This window comes from Sus scrofa, chromosome 2 (genome assembly GCF_054392235.1).
Source record: "Sus scrofa isolate SSC_HxYL_T2T_F1_AM1 chromosome 2, Sscrofa_HxYL_maternal_Yorkshire_Landrace_v2.0, whole genome shotgun sequence".
Lineage (NCBI taxonomy): Eukaryota > Metazoa > Chordata > Mammalia > Artiodactyla > Suidae > Sus > Sus scrofa.
In genome coordinates, this window is record NC_139384.1 from 2,313,556 (window position 1) to 2,332,684 (window position 19,129).

At 57.4% G+C, this 19,129-nt stretch overlaps 1 long non-coding RNA gene across 1 annotated transcript; it reads right to left on the bottom strand.

Moving 5' to 3' along the window:
* Positions 1 to 14,558: 14,558 nt before the first annotated feature.
* LOC102158335 (uncharacterized) lies at positions 14,559 to 18,641 on the bottom strand. Its single transcript, XR_002341352.2, has 2 exons — positions 18,425 to 18,641; positions 14,559 to 18,040 (listed from the first exon to the last, which is right to left on the bottom strand). It is a non-coding gene; the product is annotated as an uncharacterized LOC102158335 (long non-coding RNA).
* Positions 18,642 to 19,129: the final 488 nt, after the last annotated feature.

Below are 19,129 nucleotides of genomic sequence, written 5' to 3' on the forward strand. Positions count from 1 at the left end.
GAAAGCTACAGGTCCCCAACCTACAGGTGATTCTCTATGGGGCTGGGAGGAAGGGGTTGGGACATAGGTGACTCCCATGGGGGCTGAGAGGAGGGGGTGGGAGACAGGTGAGTCCTTGGGGGGCTTGGATACAGGTGAGTCCCATGGGAACTGGGAGGAGGGGGTGGGATGCAGGTGAGTCCCATGGGGGCTGGGAGGAGGGGGTGACTCCTTGGGGGGCTGGGAGGAGGGCAGTGAGACAGAGAGTCTTCACCTGGGATGTGTCACCAAGGCCAGCTCTGACCCTCAGCTTGTCTCTGCCAGCCTCTCCTTAACACACTGAGTTCTGCTGCTGGCCCGGAGTGGCCCCAAGCTGCAGGATTCAGTCATGGGTGGGAGAGGGCTCGGGGGGCTGCCCTCCACAGCCTTGTGAATGCGACCCTGGACGGCTCCTTTGCCCCAGCTCATGCTTGGAAACGGAGGCAGGACAGCCTGGAGGTCCGTGGCCTGGGTGCTCCTGATACACTTGCCACCCACGCATCAGGTCCTGGGCCTCTCTGTGCCTCGGGATGCAAAGTGGCTTCTTAAAACCCAGGACAGGTGGTGGCAAAGCTGGGCTCTGTAAGCTGCCCCACCTCAGCCTCCAGGCTCTGGTCAGTGCTGGGGCCCGCAGTGGAAGCTGCTCTGGGGGAGGGTGGCGTGGGGGGGCTCTGAGCTGATCCGCAGGACCCTGGAATTGCAGGAGCAGGGGTCAGGGGGAGCCCACTCCTCACCCATCCCGCAGCAACAGACTCCCAAGCGGACACCAGGCAGCACTGTCCCTGCCTCAGAGACGCTCCCCTGTCCTGCCCGTTTACAGATGTTGTCATCACAAAGTGGGGTATGGCCCATCACTGCTGCCCCCCCAGGGGAGGGCGTGAAGCCCACACAGGTCTGTGGGCGGGGTGGGACCACTGCTCCTGGGCTGGACCACAGCGGAGCAGCCAACTCCGCATCCAAGCTCATGTCAACCATCAGATTGTCCCAGGCATGACGTCCCTGGGTCAGACCTTGTTGTGACACAGCTCTCAGGAAAGGGGGGCCCCAGGGCTTGTCCGACCCGAGCCCGGGCGTCTTTGGGGTGGAGCTGGGCACAGTCACCTTCTCCGACACACACAGAGCATGTACTAGCTCACAGAGGAACAGGGGACACCTGCGGACCTGAGGGAAGGGGGTGGGGGGTGCTCCCTCTGAGCTTTCCTTTTGTTGCAGAGGGCAGGCAGGCTATCCTTCCCGGGGAAGGGACCGGGGCCTGCTTCAGGGAACCACACGGTTTGGCAATGGCCCTTCATCGAGCTGCAAGGCGCCTGGGGCGTTTTCATTGCCCAGGGAATTTGGGAGTCTCAGTCAAGAGTGAAAATTCCATCTCTTTTTTGGGTTTCCCTCCCTCCTTCGCGCCCTCCTCTGGCATCCCCTCCCCCATCTCTCCTATTCAGTGTTTCCTGAGCACCGAGCAGGCCTGTGCCCAATACAGAGAGCGCCGACTTAGAAACACAGCTCTGACCTCCATGCCCACCTGAGCTTGGTGCCTAGATCTGCAGAAGAGGCTGGTGTCAGGGACAATTTAGAGACTGATGCTGAGGATGGTGATGGTGGTGGTGGTGGTGATGCTGGTGGTGGTGGTGATGCTGGTGGTGGTGGTGATGATGGTGGTGGTGGTGGTGGTGATGCTGGTGGTGGTGGTGGTGGTGGTGGTGACGGTGGTGGTGATGCTGGTGGTGGTGGTGGTGACGGTGGTGGTGGTGGTGATGCTGGTGATGCTGGTGATGCTGGTGGTGGTGGTGGTGGTGGTGGTGATAACGGTTGTGATGGTGATGGTGCTGCTGTAATAAAACAGTAGAAATGAGGCCCATGCATGAACCTGGCATGAGGTGGCATTGCTGACCCTGGGCTCTCCTGGGGCCTGTGGGCCCCCACTCCCTCTCGGCAGGGCAGCAGGGGCCATATGTCACCTCGCACACTTGCCCGTCCCATGCCATGTTTTCCGGTCCATGTTTCCTAGCCTGGCGCTGAGAGCCAGTCTCGCTCTGCTGGTTCCGTCTCTAGTTTGGCCAATCAGTTGGTCCCACCTTCTCCTCAAGCGCGTTGCTGACGGTAGGATTTCAGAGGCGCGAGGGAAGGGGGAGGCGGTGTTGAGGAGCAGGGGCAGCCCGTCCTCAGATCTGCTCCAGGAAGGCTGACCCCGAGGCCTTGGCCTTCTCTCTGCGCACAGGTGCTGAGGGGCGGCTTCCTGAGATGCTAACGAGGAGCAAGCGTGCCAGGGACCTCTCCGTCTGTCTGTCTGCGAGATGAGACGAGACGGGGCCTGGCTCCCCGCGGGAAGTGCCAAATGTCCTTAATCAGCATCCCTGCCGCCGCCCAGCTCTTCCAGGCCATTAGCCCGGCGCAGGCCACCTGCCACCGCCTTGCTGGGGGGCCGCGTGCCCGTCTGCGGGGCTGGCAGCAGGGGGGGGGCCTCTCTCCCAGACCTGCGCCTGCCCGTCTGCACATCCCGTGGGGCTGGGACATCAGGGTCCTCCTCACGTCCCCCCGGGGCTGGGGGCCAGCTCCGCACACGCACCCGCACACCTGCCAGAGGAGGCCCCGCCCTGCTGCTGCCCAGCCGTGACCGGAGGCAGGCCCCACGTGGTCTGGGCCTCGGCCTCTCCACCTGCAAAATGCAGGGGTCCCACCCGGGTTGCGGGGGGCAGCATCTTCCCCTTGCAGGGGGTTCGATGCCACACTCCTTCTGTCGCGCATCCCACACAAAGACACGCGCTCCCCCCCACTGTTCCTGAAACGTGGGCGCTCCCTGGGTTGGTTTTTCCCCATGTTTCACCAAAAAAAAAGACCCGTTCACTTTCCTCTTCCATCCGGGAAACGACAGTGATATGGTTGTGACCTGGGCTCAGGGCGACCGCAGAGAAGGGGTCCTTGTGGGTGAGAGGCCCGTCTGCACGAGGCACGAGGCTGGCTGGTCCCCGCCCCTCCTTGGTGGGAAAGGGGGCCACGCAGGTGAGGGGTGCCAGCCCCTGAAGCTCAGGAGAGGCTAGACCACTGGGTTTGGATGGGCAATGTCCCAGTGGTTAAGGGCTGGCAACTAAGACGGTCTGTGAATGCCGCTGAAGGTAACTGCCCTCGGGCTGCTGGGTCCCCAGGGGCTGACATCTGGACCAGGGGATGACCGCCGAGGGCCCGCCTTTGGGGCGTCTGGTGAGCTCCCGGGCCAAGCAGGGGCCCTGCTGCTGGAGGTGCTGGGCCATCTCGAGGCCGTGAAGCATCCTGGTTGGCAGCTCTGAACAGCGAGCTTGGTCTCTCAAAACCCCCACCTCGGTGCCTGGGGCTGCTGGAGGCTGCCAGATGCAGACAGATGGCCCCCGGAAGCTCTGGCCGGCAAAGATCAGCTGGCAGGCGGGTACCAGGACACCGGATCCTAAACCCACGGAGCGAGGCCAGGGATTGAACCTGCATCCTCATGGATACTAGTCGGGTTTGTTACCACTGAGCCATGATGGGAACTCCCTCCTTATTCCTTTTTTTGGCCATGGCGTGCAGCGGCTTGACGTGGGATCTGTTCCCAGACCAGGCCGCAGGAATGAAAGCGCTGAACCCTGACCACTCGACCACCAGGGAACTCCCATATCCTAACACTTTCCATTAAAAAGAAAGTGTAAGATGAGTTCCGTTTCTGGTTTGGCAGAGTAGGTGAAGTCCGACTAGCCCTACTGTTTTCCATTCTCAGAAACTCTGGAAACAAATAAAGAGCACCTGTTGGGTGGCCCAGGAGAGTAGAGACACAGGCAGGGACGGGAAGGAACCAGCTTGCCTTAGTTTCCTCTCGCTGCTCTGACAAACGAGCACAAACGTGGTGGCTTGCAGCAACATCTGATACTTTTAAGGCAAGTAATTAATTGGCTAATTAGGTAACTTTATTATCAATCACGGTGCCTATAGTTCTGGAGGGTAAAGTCTAAAAGGATGAGCTGTCCTCCGTCTGGAGACTCTGGAGGTGGGGTGGGGTGCGGACCTGTTCTGGCCTTTTTCACCTTCTAGAGGCACCTGCACCCTTGGCCCGTGGTCCTTCCTCCACCGTCACAGCCCCTGGTGTAGCATCTTCTGCCTCTGTGGTCCCTTGCCTCCACTTGCCTGCATCCTGTGGTCCTCCTGCATCCCTTCGCAAGGACTCTTGTGATTGCCCTGGGAAACCTCCTCCCCTCAGGATGCTTAGCTTGACCGCACTGGCCAAGTCCCTTTTGTCCTCTAAGGGACCACACACAGGTTGCCCGGATTAGGCATGAATATATTTCAGGGGGCTTTTCCTAGGATTCCACAAGCACAGGCATGTATAATTGTGTTTTATTTTATGGCTGGTCCTTTATTCCTCAAAAAATGTCTTGGTTTATCTCTAGTAACGGTGTCTTACTTAAAGTTTGCTTTGTCTGGTATTAATGTAGCCGCCCAGCTCTCCTTTAGTTGTTTGCATGATACATCATTGTACAGTTCGCTATTTCTCCTTTTTTTTTTTTTGTCTTTTTGCCTTTTCTAGGGCCACATGACCTACCTACACCACAGCTCACAGCAACGCCGGATCGTTAACCCACTGAGCGAGGCCAGGGATCGAACCCGCAACCTCATGGTTCCTAGTCAGATTCGTTAACCCCTGAGCCATGACGGGAACTCCTACTTTTGAATCTAAAATGTCTCCTGTAATAAGCAATGAGATCCTGCTGTATAGCACTGGGAACTATATCTAATCACTTATGATGGAGCATGATAATGTGAGAAAAAAGAATGTATACATTTATGTGTGACTGGGTTCCCTTGCTGTACAGTAGAAAATGGGCAGAACACTGTAAACCAGCTATCATGGAAAAAAAATCATTAAAAAAAATCATAAAATGTCTCATGTAGGCAGCTTATAGTCATGTCACTAAAAAAAAAAAAAAAAAAAAAAAAAAAAATCCACCTGGGAGTTCCTGCTGGGGCACAGCGAGTCAAGAATCTGACCGCAGCAGCTTAGGTTGCTTCAGAAGTGTGGGTTCGATCCCCAGCCTGGCACAGGGGGTTAAAGGATCCAGTGTTGCTGCAGCGGAGATGTGGGTCACAGCCGCGGCTCAGATTCAGTCCCTGGCCTGGGACCTTCCATGTGCCGTGGGTGTGGCCATAAAAAAAAGTCCCTCTAGCGATCGGTGCTTCATATGGAGTGTTTACGGCACAAAGGGTGTAGACGTGTTCAGCCTCCCACACGTTCCTGGGGCAGGGGCCAAACTGGTGAGCACCACACCTGTCCAGCTTTTCCCCCGTGGTGGTCCTGGAGGGTGGAGGCAGCACGAAGCGGTAGGTCTCGCTGGGCGGGAAGACGGAGCTTGGAGTTGGGGCTGCCAGAGGGACTGGAGATTGAAGGGGAAAATTCTAGAATAGAGAGGTACACAGCTAGGAGCCCCCCCCCCCCGGTGTGCAGATACCCCTCCAATCCTTGGCAGGTCCTGAAATGGGCACGCCCAGGGGGATATTTCGACATCAGGGGCTGGACGATGAAGTCACTGAAGTATCAGCAGCTGCCATGGGCTGGGGTGGTTTGGATTCAAGTCTCGCCGAGGTAGAGACGCTTTAAAACACCTTAGGCTTTCCGTGGCAATCCCCAAAGGGCCACACCTGAGGAGTGTAGACCACGTGGAGTCCTCGACCCACACACAAGGACTGAGGGCTCTTTTTCAGACCAAGAGCAAGCTAAAACCAACCTACCTGAACAAATCCTAAAGCCACGTCTCCAGAAAAACGAGATCTCTTAGCAGAAATTGTCTATTAGAACTTTTCTTTTGAGGCAGATGTCATGATTCAGAGGGTTTTTTTGTCGTTGTTGTTTTTCTTCTTAGGGCCACACCCACGGCATACGGATGTTCCCAGGCTAGGGCTTGCATCGGAGTTGCACCTACCAGCCTACACCGCAGTCACAGCAACGGGACATCCAAGCCATGTCTTCGACCTACACCACAGCTCATGGCAACACCGGATCCTGAACCCACTGAGAGAGGCCAGGGATCAAACCCACGTCCTCATGGATACTTGTGAGGTTCTTAACCCACTGAGCCACAAGGGGAACTCCTCAGTAGATTTTTGAAGAAATGGTCAAGCTGATTCTAAGCTTTATTTTGTTTGTTTTACTTATTGATTTGATTTGATTTTTAGGGCCACGCATACAGCATATGGACCTTCCCAGGCCAGGGGTCAATTCCGAGCTGCACCTGCCAACCAACATCACAGCCGCAGCCATGCCAGATCCGAGACACATCTTCAACCTATGCTGCAGCTCACAGAAATGCCGGATCCTTAACCCCCTGAGCGAGGCCAGGGGTTGAACCCACATCCTCATGGATCCTAGCTGGATTCTTAATCTCCTGAGCCATGACCGGAAATCCCTGATTCTAGAATTTGCATGGGAATACCAGTCTTGGAGAAGAAACATAAAATTGTAGGACTTAATACCACCTGACTTTGCGACTTCCTTTAACGCTGGTAATTAAGACAGCGCGGTGCTGCTACAAGGACAGACAGGCCCGTACGCAACGGAGTCCAGAAATAGACCTGCCATACGCGATCAAGTGATTTACAATAAAGGCACCCACGTACTTCACAGAAAAGGGAACTCTTAACAAATGTTGTGAGAAGGGTTAACAGTATGGAAAAAAGCCAAACGAAACCCAAAACCAACGAACCGTGACCACTGGTTCACACCACGCGCATCTGATTTGAGCTGAACCGTAGGAAACACAGACACAGGGGCAAGGGCACATGTGAGTCTCGTACCCATGTCCCCTGGCATGTCCTCTGTCCCATGCCAGGTGCATACCCGCTCTCCACCCAGGGCCCAGAGGCCACAGCCTCCTCCCCTGGGGGCCCCTCGTCTCTTTCTTCTCAGCAGGCGCCGTGGGTAGCACTCTTCAGCCGGCCCCCCGCGGATGGCAGAATTCCTTATCCTACACCGCTGTGTGAGTGCAGACCCCTTCCTGGAAGCTTCCTCTGCTTTCCGAGTGGGGACATGTGACCCTCCTGCTTCCCTCACACTAGGTGACCAGAGGATGTGTCGCCCACACAGGGACACATGCGGGTACAAAGGGGCAGGCACTCCAATGATTGCCAAGGGCGAATGGGGGCAAACGGTGCTTCCCTAACCTCTGAGCCTGGCACCTGCACGCCACTCACTCGCTGTCTCTGTAGACTGTTTTCTTTTGCTTTTGCTTTTTCTTTTTTTTTTTTTTGGCCGCACTTGTGGCATGTGGAAGTTCCCAGTTTCAGGAATCGAACCTGAGCCGCAGCAGTGACAACACCGGATCCTTAACCTGCTGATCCAGCAGGGAAGTCCTCAAATGCCGTCTTTGGGTTGTGTTGATGTGTCTGTCCCTTCTCCAGACACTGAGCTCCTTGGCGACAGAGGCCACACGACCTTCCCTCGAGCTCCCTCCCAGCCCCCGGCCCTGAGTTGGCTCTACTGGGGTTTGCTGGCTGAAAGGGGGAGTGTGGCTGGGTAGGTGACGGGCTGGGCTGGCTGGACTCTGCCGTGAGCACCTGGCACGAGATCAGCGGTCAGGCTCCGGCTGAGAAGTCACTAGGACCCAGGACCAGTCTGGTCTGATTCTGTTCGGGGGCGCTTCGTTTTGGCCATACCATGGATTCATGCCATCGCCTGTTCCCCCACCCGCTGGTCCGTCCATTCCACACATATTGGTCAGGCCCCTCCTCCCTGCCACACGGTTCTCAGGCCAGGGTGACATCTCCCGCCAGGAGCTCCCCTTCCAGTGAGACAGGAACACGAGCACAGGGAATGCAGCTCGGGGTGGGGCTGGGGGCTGCTCTGGGCAAGGGGGGTCACCTTGGATGCTCAGCCAGGGCAGGGGTGCCCCTGCCGCCAGGATGCTCCTGGTGTCCGGGACAGACAGACACAAGGGCAGACCCAGATGACTGAGCAGGACACCAGCAGGCAGCGCGGTGGGTGTGCGGAGGTCGGAGCAGGCGTCTGGAGCTGTGCCCGGAGACGGAGAGGTGATGCGGTTGCCGTTCAAGGTCGGGATGGGCTTTAGCACAGTCCGCCCTCTGCGAGCCTGGCCGCGCGCCTGGTCCCCAACCCCGGGAAGGAGGGATCATTCATCTCCTTTTGCAGACTGGGCTCCCTGCTGTCAGGTGGCTCGCTGGCGGTCACGGCCACCGGCTGGAGAGGTGCCAGCAGGATGGGGCCCAGCCCTGTGACAGTCCCGTCCCACCAGGTGGCCATGCCCTTCTGCAGGACTGGGGAAGGGCTGGTGTCTGTTCACCCCCACAGCGGTTCTGAGGCCAGTGGTCCCACACTCCCCATCTGTCTCAAGTGGGCTGTTTATCCCACGTCCCAGACATGGCCAGCTGCCCGTCTGTTCCATTGGCACACAGATGGATGGCCCCTCAGGGGGCCCCTCAGCTATTTCCTGGGGCATCTCTGAAGCTGCCCCCTTCCTCATCCCAAGAATGGAGGCCCCTCCCCACTCCCCCGCTCCTCAAAAGTCAAGGCTGGGGTCCCTCACCCACATCCCTGAGCCTGCGGGAAGGCAGGCAGAGCCCTGGCCGCCCTTGGCTGCAGCCACCCAGTCCTTAAGGCGCTATCTGGGGAGAGCAGGCGGGGGGATGAGGGGTGGCCGGAACCTTGTCCATCCCAGCGTCCCAGGCAGGGATGGACAAGCCGCAAAGCCGTCTCTGGGTTGGGGGCTACAGGCGAGTCTTTCTTCTTTCCATTTCTTAATGTTCTCCAAAGCTCCCAAACATATACATTTTCTAGAGAAAAAGAGAGACTTAAAACCAATTCTCCTCTAGGTGTAAAATGCTTTGCTGTATTAGGGTTCACATAATATATACAGAATATCTTCATTTTAGTAAAAATTGAAATTTCTGTGTGTCTCTATTACAAAAATAAACACGACTAGAGGGTTCTGTGCCCAGAGTCCCCCTCTGGCCCCAAGGGGTTTTGGGGATTTCAATATTTTCTTTTTTTGCCTTTTTAGGGTCCCACCCATGGCATATGGAGTGAGGTCCCCAGGCTAGGGGTTAAATCAGAGCTGAAGCCACCGGCCTACGCCACAGCCACAGCAACGCGGGATCCGAGCCGCGTCTGCCACCTACACCAGAGCTCAGAGCAACGCCGGATCCTTAACCCACTGCGCAAGGCCAGGGAACGAGCCTGCGTCCTCATGGACACGAGCCGGGTTTGTTAACCGCTGAGCCACGATGGGAACTCTCTTTTCAGTATTTTCTGTAGGACCTGAAAGTCTTAATGACTATGCACCATCTTTTTAAAAAACATCAGAAACACATAAAATGATTCATACTTTGAAAGCTAAAAGGAATTGCTTCAGTTCCCCTCCTCCCCCTCCCCTTTCCCCCCCCCCCCCCCCCCCCCGCGCGCGCGCTCCCTCCTCCGCGGAGGAAGTCCCCGGGGAGGGCAAACCCTGGCCAGGCCGGGGTGGGCAGGGCTGCGTGGGGGTGATGGGTGAGCAAAGGATTCCTGGGAGGAGAAACAGTTGAAAGATGGGTATTCGGGGCGAAAGCACCCTCTGGGCAGCAGGTGTCCAGGTCCCCAGGGCTGGAAGGGGCCAAGGAGGGCCAGGTTGGGCGGCTCACTCTGCGCTGAACCTGCTTTTGCAGGCGCCCTTTGGGGTGTGTTTGGCGAGGAAGTGACGCCATCTGGTGGTCAGAGAGGAGACTGCTGGGCAGGCCCTGGGAGTTCACCCGAGGGCTTGGGCGTGTGGGTGAAGCAGGGGGAGAACTGCCTGGGGGGAGGGGGGGGGGAGAAAGAGTCCACAGCCCCGCCTCCGTGAGGACAGGCCCCGCCCAGCTGGTGCCTGGGCTGCCATCGGCCCAGCCCCCGACGTGGGCCCACGTGGGCCCCTGGGGGCCGCCTCCCCTCAGGGGAGGAGGGAAGAGGCAGGCAGGAGATGGGGTGCCCATCCTCGGCCTGTCCTGGGGGCTCCCTGCTTCCCGGCTATGTCTCTGGCCTCATTCTCAGGTTTCCCTTGACCCCGCAGGCTGGGCATGGGGGGGTCAGGACCAGGGCTCTCTGCCCCCAGCCCTTGGGTCTCCAGGGCAAATGAGCTGGGGGTGGGGCAGGGAGGGTGCTGTTCCAGAGGGTCCGGCAAGGGGTGGGGGAGGCCCGAGGTGGCCTCTACCTGCGCCACATGGGCAAGGACAGTCCTCCCGCCCCCGGCTGGGCCCCCTCCCCCAGGGTCCGCTGGAGGACCGCCCGCAGTGGCTCCCGCTTGCCCGGCTGGCAGCCGTTGTGAAGTAGATGAGCGGCTTGGCGCTGCAGTGGACACAGGCCAGGCCAGGAGCGTGGCCAGCGGGAGGAACAGGGGCAGCAGTTGGCTCAGAATGGGGCGCAGGGTCCAGCAGAGGACGTAGGGGAGGCCGCAGAAGAAGAGCAGGAGCTCCGAGCCCGGGACGATGCCACAGAAGCGGGGGCGCTGGCGCTGGGAGCAGCAGGCCACCCAGACGAAGAGGACGAGCCCTGCCACTCAGGCCACGCAGGCCAGGGACAGCAGCCACGTGACGCTGGCCGAGTGGGACCGCAGGCAGGTGAGCAGGTGGGCACTGGCCCGCAGCAGGCCGCAGGCCTTGGCTGCAGCAGCATGGCTGGCGGGGTCAGGGCCTAGATCAGGCCGCAGACGACAGCCGACGTGTGTCTGGGACGGCGGCCCTCGTAGCAGGTGGGGAAGAGGTCGGAGAGGCAGCACTCAGTGCTGAAGGCCGCCAGCAGCCCGAGCCCCCCCCCAGAGAAGGCCACGAAGGTGACGGCAAAGTAGAGGCTGTCCTCCGAGCCCAGGGCCGCCTGGACGGCCGAGAAGCCCAGCTGGCAGCCGAGGAACAGGAAGTCCGCCAGGGCCACGTGCAGCACGTAGAGGGAGAAGGGGCCCTTCTCGATGCGGAAGCCGAGGTGCCAGAGGACCAGGCTGTTCCCCACCAGCCCCCCGAGGCCCACGGCCAGAGTGAGGTAGAAAACCACGCTGCTGAAGGTCCTCCAGAGCCCGAACATGCTGCCTCGGCTGGCGGGAAGGACCCTGCCGAGAGGTGACAGCGGGCGCAGCCTGCTGTCCTTGCCGTAGGACAGACGCGACTCCTGCCTCCTAACCCCCCCTCCTCAACCCTCCCCCCTCCTGACCCCCCCCCACTCCTGGCCTTGTCCAACCCTTCTGGCCTTGGGCTCTCTTTGCAAAAGGAGGGTTTGGGTCTGGACCACACTTCTGCTGGGTGCCCACCCCAGACGGTCCACAGGGCTGTTTGCCGCTGGCCCCTTGGGAGGAGCGAGGCCCAGAGTCCTGTGCTGGTCTGAGGGGAGAGATACCCCGTCGCAGGGAAGCCAAGGCCGCCGAGGGGCTCGGAGCAGCCCCTCCCCCCAGGATCCACACTGGGCTTTGTTCTCAGCCTCGGAGATGCAGCCGAGGGGACCCCGTAGCGGGGGTGAGGCTCAGCAGGGACAGAGACCCAGAGACAGAGATGAGACACACGCAGAGACACAGCGGGGGCAGGGGGAGCCCACTTACGCACCTCGGTGCTTCCCATGGTCACCCCTTTTCTGGGCTGTGCCCCCACCTGTCCACCCTCGCCCCCTCCCCACTGCTCCGGGTCCTGCCTCCCTCGAGGCCCCAGAGCCTTCCACTGTCCCCTCTGGGCCTCCCTGCCCCGCGCCCAAGTGTCCTTGCCGGCACCTATCTCTGTGAATGTCCTTGTTCCTGGGGGTGGGGGTCTCTCGCCTTCCCCCTCCAGGCCTTCCTCCTGCCAGGCCCCCTCTGCCTCCCCCTGGACTCTGCTGTGGGGGGAGGGTCTGCGCTGACCCCTCCTCTCTGGGGACAAGGAGGGGCTGGGTCGGGTGGTGGGGGCAGCATGGGGCTGTGCTGGAGGGGGCTTTGCTCCCGGAAGGAGGTGGAGGGGGAAGTGGAGGAGGGGCTGCTGGGATGGGCCAGCTTTCACATAACGCCCCCCCCCAGCCTGCTTCCCCCCCACTCACGCCCACCTCCCAGTCCCACAATGCCCCCCCCACCAGGAGTCCTCAGCGGTGTCCTGAGCCAGGCCTGGGGAGCGTCTGGGGCAGGGGGCTCCAAGCCTTTTCACCTGCTGACCCGGGCCTGAAATCCTCTCGCGTCCTCTGGGCCTGGCTGCTGGACCGGGGCACCCAGCGGAGGTTCCCTGGAAGCGGGAGGGGCCCCTGGGTTCAGAGGGTGAGCTCAGGCCTCGATGTCCCCGCGTGGGCCAGCCCTCCCCTTCCTCCTCGGAGGTGCCTGTGAGCCGGGAGTCTGGCTGAGTGGCTTGGAGAGAATGACCTGGTCCTTCTGGGCCTCAGTCTCCCATCCTGACCCCGTATATTCACTGACTGTGCACAGACAGCTCGTGCCTGGCCCGGGGCTGGATCTCGCAGTGGGTCTCTGGTTGGTGTGGCAGTGGGCAGCCTGGGGTGGCAGATGTTGCCCCTTTTCCCAAGGACCCACCCTTGACTGTCCACCTGCTGGCCTCAGACCCTGGGGTCCCAAGTGCCAACAGATTCTTTGGGGTTAAAATACTTTCCCAAATTTTGTTCTGCAGAGCTGCCGGCCCTGAGCTGGTCCTGCTGGGGACCTGCCTTTTTTGGGCTGCTCTGGGGCCCTGGGGTCTCAGTGCAGGTCAGAAGTTAGGAGCAGAGATGCTGTTTGTCAAGTGGATTTGGCTTTGAACTCATTCCCATAACACAAGTGCCTGCCGGTGGAGCGAGTGCCCTTGCCCAAGCCCCCCAGACCCCCAGCGCCCTGCATCTCCGCACGTGGCCTTAAGAAGGGGACCCCACTGCAAGGCCTACAGGCCCGGGGGCCTGGTTTTCTCCCCCCTTCCTCAAGGTCACCTTCCCAGGGAGCTGGCTCCGCCCAGGCTGCCCTGCCCTGCCCGCCCGCCCCTTCCCCTTGGCCCAGCACATGCCCCATCTCCCAGGGCAGCGCGTGCCCTCTGCCCACGGTGGCCAGCGGGCCTCCCGCATGACAAACTCTCAGCACAACTTTGAGAGAAGCGTCCGCCCTTGACGTGGGACAATGACAGCGGCAAGCATCTGCAAGGTGCGTGTCCGGGGCTGAGCGGGACTCCCCAGGACACTCGCCCCTGTCATCCCTGGAAGCTCACTCAGGAGAAAGGTCTTTGCAGAAGTGAGGGTTTTGAGATGAGGTCATCCTGGATTCTCCAGGTGGATCCAACCCACAGTGACAACTGTCCTTATAAGAGACAGAGAGGAGAGACACGCAGAGGAAGGGCCACGTGACCACGTAGGCAGAGAGGGAGGGACGCGGCCGCAGGCCCAGGGATGCCTGGAGCCCCAGAAGCTGGAAGAGGCAGGAAGGACCCTCCCCTGGAGCCTCTACAGGGAGCAGGGCCCTGGACACCTTTTCAGACTCTGCCTCCAAACTGTGGGAGGAGAGACGACGACGGCGTAAGCCGCCCCGTCTGGGGACCTTGGACCCGGCCACCCAGGACACACATGTGACGGCGGTGACATGCCAGCCCTCTCCGTGGAGCGGCTCGTTTCCGGCAGCAGCGTCTCCGAGAGGGCCGTGCCGCCAGCCCGACTGCAGATGGGGAAGCCGCGGCACAGGAGCCTGAAGAGCTGACCCAAGCGGGTGGTCAGGGATTCGAGCCAGGCCACCCGCGTGACGGCATCGCCGCAGGCCTTGAGGCAGGAGAGAGACGGGCTCCAGGATAGACAACAGCAACCAGCCTTGTATTCACACTTCCCGAGGCAGGAGACAGGTGGGACCGACATTTACAAGCAGCCCCCCGTCCACACTTCAGGAGAGACATAACACAGGCCCAAGGCCGGCAGCTGGGACTTGTCTTCCTCGAACTTGTCAAACAGTGGTGATTGATGACAGGATCCAAAGGGGGCTGAGCCCTGCCGGGAGGGGACAAAGAGGTCCCATCCTCCCCATCCTCAGGCTCAGGGAGACCCCAGCTCCACGTGCACAGAGACCCCGGGTGCCGGGGTCCCGCCCCGGCGGTCAGCGGCACGTCCCGAAGAGGAGGGGCGGCAGGCGCAGGAAGAAGAACGGAGACGCGGCCACTCCCGAGGAGTGCGCAGGCGGTCTCCAGCTTACTGGTGGACAAGGCGAATTATAAAGGGGAAAAGCTTAAACTGACATAAACAATGGAAGATCAATACCTCAAAATTTTCCAAAAAACAGAGATACGCTTTTAAGATTAAAAAGCGCGGAGTTCCCGTCGTGGCGCAGTGGTTAACGAATCCGACTAGGAACCATGAGGTTGTGGGTTTGGTCCCTGCCCTTGCTCAGTGGGTTAAGGATCCGGCGTTGCCGTGAGCTGTGGTGTAGGTTGCAGACACGGCTCGGATCCCGCGTTGCTGCGGCTCTGGCGTAGGCTGGGGGCTACAGCACCAATTCGACCCCTAGCCTGGGAACCTCCATATGCTGCGGGAGCGGCCCAAGAAATAGCAACAACAACAACTGTAAGACCAAGAAAAAGAACCTCCAGGCTCGGAAGAGGCGACTCCCCTTAATCACTCACGAGAAGCGGTCTTGATGCAAACAGCAAGAGGATTTTTATTCCAAGCGCGCTGGGGCCCACAGTCATACACCACGCAGGGGTAGAGGACTGCGGCGGCGAGTGTGGAGTCGGGACAGCTTTTATGGGGTTCACAACAAAGCCCACGCTTCGTGGACCAATTAATTTGGAGTTACACATTTGCGCATGTTTCGGGGAGACATGTTGTCACCAAGATATGTGTATCAACGTTTCAACATCTTTATGGCGCAACCAATTTGAGGTTGTCTTAGAGATTAACCTCCTCTCTTTTTATCTTTTGCAAGCAGTTTTACAGAAGCTGAACAAGCAGTTAGAAACTCCCTGTTCTTGTTATCTCAAATAGTTTCAAGAAGTTTCATGTCTAGAGACACGTACTCAGGGCCTATTTTACTTCCGCATATTTTAAAACAGCAAAAAACCTAACCTTTTACCTATAAGGAACAAACTCTGGAATTCAGAACAATTTTAAGCTTCTCATTAGCTTAGGTTATATTTTCATCCTTTCATTCCCCACTTTTTCTCTTGTTAATAGTTCTAATCTTAGAACTGGTAGAGCTAGTGGCCAGCTTCCCTGCTAGACGGGCTTTGGTACTGTTGTCTAAGTACCATGATCTGGACTGTACTTAGTCTAACGTAGATTGAATCTTTTACTTGGAAACGATGTGGGATCTGCAAGTCTCCTTCTCCTGAGTAGGCCTCCCGGAGTTGTCTCCACGCTCGTTGTCTTACCCATTCAAGTGCCTTGAGCCTGGAGAACAAAGGCTGGGAAAGCAGTGTATCAGCACTATGTACAGAAGTAACTTTTATCAATGGGGGGGGTCCCCCGTAGAACAATTTATAGGGGGTCAACCCATATTGTCCAGGGGTGTTTTTAACCCTAAACAGCACAAAGGGCAGGAGAGCTATTCAATCATTAATGCCAGTCTCCGCGGTCAATTTAGTGAGGGTCTCTTTAATGGTTTTATTTATTCTTTTTACCTGTCCTGAGCTTTGGGGTCTGTATGTACAATGTAGTTTCTAATCAATTCCCAATATCTTGGCCAGTCCCTGACTTACCTGGGCAACAAAAGCTGGACCATTGTCTGACCCTATTACCTTAGGTATTCCAAATCTTGGAAAAATTTCTTTCAGTATTTTTTAGCCACCACGGTTGAAGTCTCTTTCTTAGTAGGATAAGCCTCTACCCATCCTGAAAAGGTGTCTACAAAAACTAATAGGTATTTGTTTCCGTATTTAGCCGGCTTTACCTCAGTGAAGTCCACTTCCCAGTGAGCGGTATGTCTGTAAGGTCCTTGCGGACCCCAGTCTCCTCAATCAATAATTGATGGTAATCATGAGTCACTGGTTTATCAGTCTCTTCAGGCAGAAGAGTGGCAGGGTTGAGAGCGGCTGGTGGAGCGAACGTGACCCTCTCTGTGAGAAGCAGGCTTTGATAGTGGGTCATGTGGGCGTTGGTCATCCATCGGTCTGGGGGCTGCCGAACGATGTTCTTCAATGTATGGGGGGCTATTACCGTTATATTCTGTCCCAAAGTCAATTTGTCAGCGTCCTTGACCAGCATGGCCACAGCTGCGATAGCCTTTAGGCATATGGGCCATCCACTGGTATTTGTAGACACTTCTGGTTTCCCTTGTTCAAAAGAAATTTGTGCTCCCATTTTGGTTAATAAGTCTCTACCTAAGAGGGGTGCTGGGCACTCAGGTATGACCAGAAACGAGTGGGTTACCCGTCCCACTCCCAAGTCAACTGTTCTTCGGGTAGTCCATGGATACTGTTGTTGCCCTGTGGCACCCATCACCCAGGATTTTTTATCTTTTAGTTTTCTTAATGGCTGTAGTAGCACTGAATGTTTCGCTCCGGTATCAACCAGAAACTCAACTGGTTGCCCCTCCACCTTTAAAGTTACCCTGGGCTCGGGGAGGGGGTCCGAACCCCGTCTTCCCTAGTCTTTATCTTTTTCCAGAGCTAAGACCTTCAGTCCCTTGTTTCCCTTCTTGGGGCAGTCCCTTGCCCAGTGTCCTTTTTCTTTACAATATGCACATTGGTCCTTGTCGAGTGGGGTCCTATAGTCCAGGTTCCCTGACTGTCTAGGGCCTGACCTAATTTTCCTAAAATCTCTCTCTCTTTCCCTATTGTTTTTTCCTTCAACTACTGCAGCCAAGATCTTAGTCAAATTCTTCTCTTGCCGTTTATTACGTCTTTCCTCCCTTTCCTCTCTTTCTCTCTCTTTTCTTTGTTCCCTTTCTTCTTCTGTCTCCCTTTTGTAATACACTTTCTCTGCCTCCTTCACTAGATCACGTAACTCAGCCTCCTGTAACCCTTCCAGTCTCTGAAGCTTCTTTCTAATATCCAAGGCTGACTGTCCTATAAAGGCCAAAGCCACTGAGGCTTTTTTGGGCCTCTGAGGTGGGATCAAAAGGGGTGTACCGCCTGAAGGCTTCTAAGAGCCTCTCAAGAAAAACAGAGGGGGGTTCATTTGGTCCCTGCATCACTTCTCTTACCTTAGCCAAATTAGTGGGCCGTCTTGAGGCACCTCGGAGACCCGCCACCAGAGCCTGGCGATAGATTTTCAAGCTCTCCCTACCTTCTGCCGTGTTGTAGTCCTAACCGGGGCGAGTCAAGGGGAATCTCATGTCAATCTCGTTTTGTAACTGTGTGGGTCGCCCGTCGGCCCCAGGAACATTTTTTCTAGCCTCTAACAGAATTCTCTCTCGTTCCTCAGTTGTGAAGAGTGTCTGTAGCAGCTGCTGACAATCATCCCAAGTAGGCTGGTGGGAGAACATAAGGGACTCCACTAACGCCGTGAGGCGTTGGGGATCCTCCGAGAAAGGGGGATGGTTAGTTTTCCAATTATAGAGATCTGCAGAAGAAAAGGGCCAATACTGGAGGGGCTGCAATTGGCTCCCTGGTATGGGAGGGTCGTGCGCAGCGGTAATGTCGCGATCTCGTCTGTCCGCTCCGGGGTGGCGCCCTTCCGGCTCCGAGTCCCTGCAGCAGGTCCCTCCATCGTCGGAGCTCCAGGAGGGGCAGAGGGTCCCCTCGCAGCACCCTGTGCCGGATAAGGGGGTGGGGGAACAGATTGGGGTTCCGGCCAAGCCGGCGGCTCCTCAATCTCGGGGTAGATAGAGGAGAGGGCTTGACTTTTAATAGATCGCAGCGAGGGAGCTGTTCTGCTACGTACGAAACCCCGACCCAGAAGCAGGTCGTCTACGGATGGTTTAGCACCAGGTTCCCCACGAACGTGCGGTGTGTGACGGGCGAGGGGGCGGCCGCGCTTTCCGGCCGCGCCCCGTTTCTCAGGACGAAGGGCTCTCCGCACCGGACCCCGGTCCCGACGCGCGACGGGACACGCCGCACGCGGGCGCGCGCGGCGGTCCGCCGGCGGGGACGGCGGGGGACCGGAGATGGTAGCTTTGCCCCATTGGCTCCTCAGCCAAGCAGGAGAGGGGTCGTCACCGTCTGTCCCATATTAAAACTGTAGACAAGGACACACAAAACAAAGATACACAAAACAGAAACCAACAGATCCAGACACACGCGACCCGCCCGCGTCTTCCACAAGCAGGCAAAAGAGTCGGACGGTCGTGGAGGGGGAAGCTTTCGCTTCAACAACAGAACTCGGTCCTCTGACCGACAGAAGGAGACCACCAGGCGTCCCTGGCTCTCCCCACCTCCCGGGGCGTCCCCCAGGGCGGCAGCCTGTGATCCTCCTAGCACGTCTGCTGATCACAGTCCCCCAGTCCTTACGGTCTGAGAGGACAGCTGCAAACCGAAAGCGCGCACCACTGAAAACAGACACTCAGAACAGAGACGCCGGCCGGTACATGCAGACACGTTAAAAAAGAAGGATCCTTTTTACCTCCAAGTCGGTTCTCGGGTGTTAGGGGTGGCCGCGACAGATCCCGGACGAGCCCCCAAATGTAAGACCAAGAAAAAGAACCTCCAGGCTCGGAAGAGGCGACTCCCCTTAATCACTCACGAGAAGCGGTCTTGATGCAAACAGCAAGAGGATTTTTATTCCAAGCGCGCTGGGGCCCACAGTCATACACCACGCAGGGGTAGAGGACTGCGGCGGCGAGTGTGGAGTCGGGACAGCTTTTATGGGGTTCACAACAAAGCCCACGCTTCGTGGACCAATTAATTTGGAGTTACACATTTGCGCATGTTTCGGGGAGACATGTTGTCACCAAGATATGTGTATCAACGTTTCAACATCTTTATGGCGCAACCAATTTGAGGTTGTCTTAGAGATTAACCTCCTCTCTTTTTATCTTTTGCAAGCAGTTTTACAGAAGCTGAACAAGCAGTTAGAAACTCCCTGTTCTTGTTATCTCAAATAGTTTCAAGAAGTTTCATGTCTAGAGACACGTACTCAGGGCCTATTTTACTTCCGCATATTTTAAAACAGCAAAAAACCTAACCTTTTACCTATAAGGAACAAACTCTGGAATTCAGAACAATTTTAAGCTTCTCATTAGCTTAGGTTATATTTTCATCCTTTCACAACAACAACAACAAAAAGACAAAAGACAAAAAAAAAAAAAAAAAAAAAAAGCGCAAGATT